The sequence below is a fragment of the Typha latifolia genome, chromosome 10 (assembly GCF_019914945.1).
Source record: "Typha latifolia isolate L0001 chromosome 10, TyphaL0001v2, whole genome shotgun sequence".
NCBI classification, from domain to species: domain Eukaryota; kingdom Viridiplantae; phylum Streptophyta; class Magnoliopsida; order Poales; family Typhaceae; genus Typha; species Typha latifolia.
The window spans coordinates 7,448,536-7,457,227 of record NC_133095.1 but is presented as its reverse complement, the minus strand read 5'-3'; the positions used below and the strand labels follow the sequence as shown (position 1 = coordinate 7,457,227).

Below are 8,692 nucleotides of genomic sequence, written 5' to 3'. Positions count from 1 at the left end.
TAATGGAATGTTAATTTCAACATGCTTAAACAATTCCATCATCTCACTAAAGTTTGTTCCTACTTTAGCCTAAGTTAGTCTTTGGAGAAATGGTGCTTTGAGAATAAAAGTCTGCTCAGATGAATTTCTAAACTTAGGTAGAGACTGACTTGGGTTGCTAGAGTCAAAGGTTATAGTTCCAAAATGAACTATCATGATTATTTTGCGAGACATAGATTTCTTCACCCTCTGAGATAGATTTTTTATGATTTGACACTTCAACCTTATTGTTGACTAGTTTTCCAGACCTAAGGGTAAGGACTGATTGAACTTGCTCATTGTGCACACCTGAGGTGGATGGTTGGCTAAACTCATATTGCTGACTGACCCACTTAATGTTGAAGTTGAGAAATGGCTTGAGAATTTTGTATATTGGTAGCTTCTATTCTTTGCAAATTAGCACTAGTTCCAGTGATAAATTTCTCTATCATTGCTTCTAAGTTGGATGGTTGTTGTTGAGGTACTATAACCGATTGATTAAGAGGAAGGGCATAAGAGACTGGCTGAGTTGGAGGACGAAATCGGTTAAATCCTGGTGGGCCAATTTGGATTGTATGTTTCAGAGTAAGGACTATTGAATGGCTTTCTAAATTAATTTAGGGCATTCACTTGTTCATTGAACCCATTTTGATACCCTAAGGAAGGGCAAACCATTGTAGTGTGCATGGGACTGGCACAAATACTACAAACTTCAAATTGCACCTAATTTATAGGTTTCATAGTTTGACTTAACACAAGGGCATCAACTTTCCTAGACAAACTATCCAGTCATGCATTCATACTCACATCAGGTTGAACTTCATATATTCCTCTCTTAGACTGTGATGTCACTCGACTTTCAAGTGTGCTCTTAGCCATGAATGACCCACTGCTTATGGACTCAACCAGATTACGATTTGTATCGGTTAGACCATTGTAGAAATACTGGACTAACCACCATTTTTCAAAATTATAATGAGGGCACTTAATTTGAAGATCCATAAACCTTTCCCATGACTCATGAAATTTCTCTTTCTCTTTCTGCTTGAAAATGGAGATGGCCAATCTATATTGATTTGTTCTAGGCATAGGATAAAATTTGGATACAAATTTATAGTTCAGATCTCTCCAAGTGGTGATTGAGTTAGGCTCTAAGTGATTCAACTAAGCTCTTGCTTGATCTTTGAAAGAAAAAGGAAAGAGCCTTAGCCTAACATATTCATCAGAAAAGTTTTGAAATTTAAATGTTGAACAAATATCCAAGAATTCATCAACATGAGAGTATGGATTCTCATTTTCCTTACCATAAAAGGTAGGAAGCAATTGAAAGATGGTAGGTTTTAATTCAAAATGAGTTGCATTAGTGTTAGGTAACACAATGCATTTTAAAGGTTGGGTTCCATTAGGGGCAAATCGCTCTTGTAAAGTTATAGTATCATTATGAACCGATTGATGGCTTTCAATCATTTTATCCCTAGCAAGCCGACCAAAACTATATCAAACCCAATAAATTTTTAAGTTTCTAAAAAGGCTTCACAAACACAAATCTTACCAAACAAATCACAGTCAATAGTTTGTATTTTTAAAGTATAATATGAGAGTAAACAATTTATTTTTCAATTCTAATCTTGAAGAGAATCACTACTCTTCTAATTAGAGAGCTCCTACTCCCTTTCAGAGTAAGCTAGAGGATTACCAGTTAAGGCCTACGAAAACACAACCAGGTAAGTTCCCAGGAATATTGGTGGGCGTTGGCCTCTTCAGAATACTAGTTCCCTTAGGCGCCTCAGTATAGCTCTCCCTTTTGACAGAACCTACCTAGACATTGTAATTTGGAAGGTGCTCACTGGGCTTACTAAAAGATAGCTCTTTCCGAGAGGTTCCTATGAGCTATGTGAAATCCTTTAGCCGACGTCTACTTCATTTTAAGTTAGAAGTTTGGCTTGGGTTTTAAAATGAAAGGGGATGATTAACTTAAATGGGCAAGGATGTGGTGATTAAATCCACTCCTTATCTTGGTGAGGTTTATGTCCTTACTAAATATTTTATGCAAATATGAATGCACAAATAATCACACAGAATCAGTTTAGAACCCACTAATAGGAGATTCATGGGTAGGGTTAAGAAAATTTAAACCTTCCAATCGAGTCCACCGGTTAGCAATTACTCCGCTGGGAGTAATTTTTAAGCAATTTTCTTTTCTTCAAGCACAATCCTCTATCGTTTTTTGGTTTCTGTAGAATAATTCAAAACAAGAACAAAATTCAAATTCTTTTTAAATTTTTTTCTAATTTTTAATTTTTTTAAACAACTAGCAGAAAAATTAATTTTAAATTTTCAAAACAGTTTTCAACACAAGTCCCCAGCAACAGCACCAAAAACTTATTGTGACAAATTAAGTAACACTCACAAGTGCACGAATCTATGCAGTAGATCGGCAAGCAAGGTATCAATCCCACGAGGACTTGTTTGAAAACTTGAAGTGTTTGAAAATCTTAAAAATAATTTTAACCTAGTTGGAAAATAGGTTTAGGAGATTTATGGAGAAAGAAAACCTTCTTGCAAATTTCTTTTAATTAAGTGTGAGAAATAAGGTTTTAGAATCCACTTGTAGATAACACATTTCTATTAGATAATATAAATCTTCTTTTCTACGATTTACCAAGAAATCAATCACTAGTAGATCGGAATCTTTGAATGAACAATTCCATTTTCATAAAAATTACGTTCTTCCTTCTTTTTTAGAAAATATGGAGTAAGAATTTTAAAAAATTAGATGTATCCTTTTTAAGAAAAACAACTAATATCTAAATTCTAAACAACAAATTTAAAGTAGAAGAAAGAAGAACCTATTTAGCAATTAAGAACACATAAAAGATATAGAATAAAAGAAATATGCTCTCAACAAGCTTCATCCTCAACCTTAAGAAAATTAGAAATTCATTTTAGTAGTTAATAACACAACTTGAATAAAAATAAATATGAGATTTAGCACTAGAGAGTTGCAGAATACTTCTTTCAAAAATAAAATCCAAATCCAAAAATAAGAGATTACGCTAAAAGAAGATCAGAATGTGAACTTTGCTGACTTACAAAGATTGAAACTTCTTCGAATGTTCTCTATTGTTGCTAATTAAATTGAAACAATTGCAAGTTGAAATGCTGAATCTTAAACAACTCCTCAAAAGAAAAACTTAACAGAAAATACACAAGAAAAGATATTTTTCTCTAGCTCTCAACCCCTATATTTATAGACTTCTTGGAGCATGAAAATATGCTCCAAATCGGCTGGAAATCTGCTATGATTGTGTTTGAAATCTGCTAAATATGTGCATGAAATCTGGTGAAAATCTGCATGAAATATGTTATAAATCTACCTCATTAGGTAGGTAATTTGCTTGGCCGGAATTGCTGCTCAAATAGGAAATTGAAATTTGTTTACTGCTGCAATTATTACTAAAATTTTGCCTGAATTGGAGATGAAAATCTACTGCATTAGGTGAAAATTTCTTGCTAAAATTCTGCAACTTAATAGAGATTTGATTGCTAAAAATATGTTGCTTGATAAAAAAAAAAGGAATTTTGACTCATTCTGATTTAGATAAGGAAGACAGTGATTAATAGATCATGGTTTAACTTAAGCATGACTTGAAAGATGAGAGGTAGATTTAGTTGGTTAGTAGTGACTAAGCCTAAGTCTGGTTTGAGCGCAAATTTGACCATTTTTAGTGATTAAATGAGATTCCATTAATCAAAGGTCTACATATAACTAAAATACATTAATTAGTTAAAATAAAATATTAACATTTAATAATTTGGGCATAATAAATATTATAATTATGAATTTAATAGAGATCGTAGAGCTAGTTCGAGTACTTGCTAGACGTCGACGACGATATGGTACCAGATTGGAGATGGAGATTCTAGTTGAGTGGCTTGGCAAGCCATCTTATGAGGCGACATGGGAGTTGGAGATTGATATCTTGGAGCGTTTCCCTGACTTTTCACCTTGAGGGCAAGGTGGGGGAAGCATGTTTATTTTTATTAAAATAAAATTCATATAGGTTGTGTTCGAATGCAGATGGAGTCGCGATCGAACGCCCTTGTGAACACCTTATGAACGCTCGCGTTCGAATGACGTCGGGCGAGTTCGAACGCCTATGTCGCGTTTGCAAATATAGAGAAGGGGCTTTTTTGAGTGCATTCGAACGCGATCATGCACGTTCGAATGCGATCGACGGGAATCCTCTAGAATTGTTTCAGGACTTGTTAGCTAGCCTCTATAAATATGTGGATGGCAGCCAACTTCATTATGCTATTAGATTCTTGATTTATTGCCTCCTATCTTCTCTCTAGACTCCTCCCTTCTCCCTCTTCACTATCCTTCCATATCTACCATTGGTAAGGTTTCTCCTAACTTCTAATCTTCCTCGACTATCGAGCCACCCCTCTTCTTTGGGATCTCGACCACTTCGTTCCCTTCGTCTATATCCCTGCATCACATCGACAATCCACCTTCATCTCCATATCCCTCCATAACTCTAACATCCACTCCACCCGTCACCACAACCATCACCCATGTTATTCCATATTTTTGTCCATGCTACAGTTCGATTCTGCGAAAGCCATATATACGAAAGTTGTATATCATAAAGTTATGGATCTAACCCAGTTAGTTTCATAATTTTATGACTATCAGAGAATATCTAACGAATATTTTCCCATGGTTATGCGGACTGCTTCCTACAATAAATTCAGATCATAAGGAATTGTTCTGTAGCCGATCTTTTGATTCCAAATCTCATCATTTGGTATAAGAACTTATCAATTTGACTAAAATTTTTTAAAATATCACCTTTTCCCATGTCGGTGGCTCATCGTCGACAATTGCTGGTGGTGCCAAGGAAACCTCCACAGGGTTGAAGTGAAATAATCTTCGCTGAATTGGGTTTGATCTATCTCGTTATCAAATCTGTGCAGTACCTTGCACAAAATTTAGAAGGATATTTCTGAAGATATAACCGTCAGATCAATGTGAAATTTTGATAGGTCATAACCCTAGAAAAACGCTTTCTAACAAATCTAATTTAGGCTAATTCAGACGGCGGGATCTGGAGATATCTTCGAATAAGTGGGCGAACATTGGGGAGTCTGATTTGCTAGATTCAGATCAAAACATGATTTTGGATTCATTGGGCGAGTCTTCTACTGTTGGTGCGCCCTCCATTGATCTCCTTGATGCCATTAACCTTATCTTTACCATTAATGGAGGTTCGAGGTCCGCTGGGCTCTAATAGATCTTTGATACGATCTTCCCTTAATTGGGTTTGATCTATCTCGTTATCAAATCTATGTAGGACTATGCATGGAACTTTCGAAGGAGATTTCTGAAGATATAACCGTCAGATTAATGTGAAATTTTGATAGGTCTTAGCTCTAAAAAAGATCTTTCTAAAATATAATTTTGGGTGATTCGAATGGCCGAATCTGGAGATATCTTCAGATACGTGGGCGACTATCACGGAGTTCAATCTGTTAGATTCATATTAGAACATGATTTTGGATCCATGGATGGGAGCACGTGATCCTAGGTGGAATATGGAGGTGGTAGACTGGCGGTCAAGGGTGGCATCGGGAAGGAAGGTCGTGGGGGAAGATTATGGATGGTGGAAAGGGTTAAGGCGAAGGTAGAGAGAGATTTGAAGAAGAAGAAGGAATGGGGTGAGTGACCGGTTGAGGGAGGCTAGAGGCAGCGGTGCCGTGGTGGTCACTGTTGCCGTTGAAGGAGGGAACGAGAAGGAAGGAGAGGAAGAAGATTAGGGCAAGAAACTTAATGCATTGATCATCCCCCTTTTGGTTGTCCACACCTTAAGAGGCTAATCAAACAAGCCAAAATGACGATTATTAACCCTAAAAATAGTAAATTTCTATCGATCACATTTAAAAAGGGTCGAGCGCGTTCAAACACACAAATTGCATTCTCTATCGATGCGAACGTATGCAGGCATTTGCTCGCAGGAGTTCGAACAGGGTCGAGCACGTTTGAATGCACAAATTGCGTTCTTTGTCGATGTAAATTAAATAACTCACACAATAAAAAAAAGACTCCCGTAAGGTGTATCCATGCTTGAGACGACTCGGTTAAGTCCGACTCACATCGTCATATCAATATTTGAATAACTTCAACTTCAAAAGGTGTCGAACCCAATGTGAATCGCCCCCTCCTGATCAGCTGGCCGAAGCGTATTAGCAAGATGAGTTTTTGGTCCTTCATGACTGCGATATTCCTTGGGTTAGCTTTGGATCATGTGTTCACCATTGTTTGAGGAATGTCGACTCTGATACCAATATTAAGAACTAGGACATAAATTTATGAAGTGGCTCGTGAGTTAGGGTTCTAATGGCTCTAGTTTTACCTAAATCGGAGGTCAGGATGAAAAGTTAAAAATAAAACAGTAGAGATAGGTCAGAACAATAAATTTGTGACTTCATCGGAAGGTGGCGGACGGCCAAGAGTTGTGGTGGATGGTTGTAGGGTAGGGTGGCTACTGGAGGAAGGTGGTGGCTAAGGTTTGGAAGCTTTAGAGGTTCTACGGCTATGATCTACTCCTAGAAAGGTAAAGATGATTTAACGGCTATGATAAAATAGTAAATACGATAATAAAAATTAACTAAATTCAATTAATTCTTAATGCTGGAATATACTTGGATTCATGGACTCCGGCACAGCAGCAAAGGGTCACAAAATTACTGGGGTATGATTATGAAATTCAATACAAGAAGAGAACAAAAAATAGAGCGGTGGATGCACTATCGCACCAACCCGATATCGCTGAGCTTGCAGCCTATTTTACCTTTCCCTTCCTTGATGAGCTAAGGTATGCATGTACATCTAACCTAGATATTTTTAGATTGTTGTAGGAACTGATGAATGATCCGGAGCGCCATCCAGAGTTAGAGAATCGAGACGGTTTGCTGCTAAACTGTGAATGCATTCAAGAGTTGGAGCGTATTGGTCCGGTTGCATATCGTTTGGAGCTGTCGGAGAGGTCGAGAGTGCACCCTGTCTTTCATGTTTCATTGTTGAGAGAGCGCATTGGAGATCATGAGATTGTTGGATCGGTTCTACCGGAGCCATTAGAGGAGATAGAGATCGTAAAACTAGTTCGAGTATTTGCTAGATGCCGACGACGACATGGTACCAGAGTAGAGATGGGATTCTAGCTGAGTGGCTTGGCAAGCCATCTTATGAGGTGACATGAGAGTTGGAGAATGATATCTTGGAGCGTTTGCCTCACTTTTCACCTTGAGGGCAAGGTGGGGGAAGCGTGGTGGGCTGATATACTTAGTTAGGATTTTTTCTTATTGCATTAGGTGTTTATTTTTATTAAAATAAAATTCCTGTAGGTCGCGTTCGAACGTAGGTGGAGTCGCGGTCGAACGCCCTTGCGAATGCCTTGTGAATGCATTGTGAATGCCCGCGTTTGAACACCTTGTGAACGCTCGCGTTCGAATGCCTATGTCGCGTTCGCAAATCCAGAAAAAAGGCTTTTTGAGTGCGTTCGAACGCAATCGACAAGGAATCCTTTAGAATTAGGGTTTCATATTGTTTTAGAACTTATTGTCTAGCCTCTATAAATATGTGAATGGCAGCCAACTTCATTATGCTATTAGATTCTTGATTTCTTACCTCCTATCTTCTATCTAAACTTCTCCCTCCTCCCTCTTCACCACCTTCCACATCTACCGTTGGCAAGGTTTCGCCTTGCTTCTCTTCTCCCTTATCTATCGAATCACCACTCTTCATTGGAATCTCAACCACTTCGTTCTCTTCGTCTACTTCTCTTAATCACTTTCACAATCCACCCTCATCTCCATACCCATCCATAACCCTAACATCCACTCCACCCATCACCACCACCATCACCCACGTTATTCCATATTTTAGTCCCTGCTACACTTCGAATCGTCGAAGTGTATATATAAATACAAAATTTGTAGATCAAGAAGTTTTAGATCAAACCTAGTTAGTTTTGTAATTTTCTAACTGCCGCAAAATATCTGACGAATATTTTCCCTTGGTTGCGCGGACTAATTCCTGTAATAAATTCAGATCTTGAAAGAATTTTAGCGTAGCCTATCTTTGGTTTCAGATCCTATTAATTTGGTATTAAAGCCTATCAATTTGGTATCATAGCCTATCAGTAGCTCCCTTACAAGGATAAAATTCATTGATTTAGGTCAGTCAAGTAATCATACTATATTTATAGACATCAATAATACCACTAGTCTGCAAGAAAGAGTACATTCATTCTATAATATAAAAAGCATTGTCACCTATTAATTGAATCACATCCTACTCCAAAATATCTCAAGCTGTCCAAATCTATCACTTTTTCTGCTAACTGCAACAATATAATAACGTAATGCCATGATCATCTATGATAATACAATACAACCTATTTAAGTAAATTATCTCCAATCTACTGAATGTATACTCCGAACCCAAACTTGCTCAATGATTATCCCTCAATACTATCCCTCAATACTATCACTAATACCAAGTAGAACGATAAATACAAGTTATTTCAAAAACAACTGAAATACTTAACTCATGCTTCTTTTTCTAGACAAATAATGTCACTAATCTAAACATACTCAGTATCATCCGATA

The 8,692-nt window shown here is 37.3% G+C and overlaps 1 non-coding gene across 1 annotated transcript; it reads left to right on the top strand.

Annotated features, from left to right (window-relative positions):
- Positions 1-985: 985 nt before the first annotated feature.
- LOC140797098 (small nucleolar RNA R71) lies at positions 986-1,092 on the top strand. Its single transcript, XR_012110590.1, has one exon. It is a non-coding gene; the product is annotated as a small nucleolar RNA R71 (small nucleolar RNA).
- Positions 1,093-8,692: the final 7,600 nt, after the last annotated feature.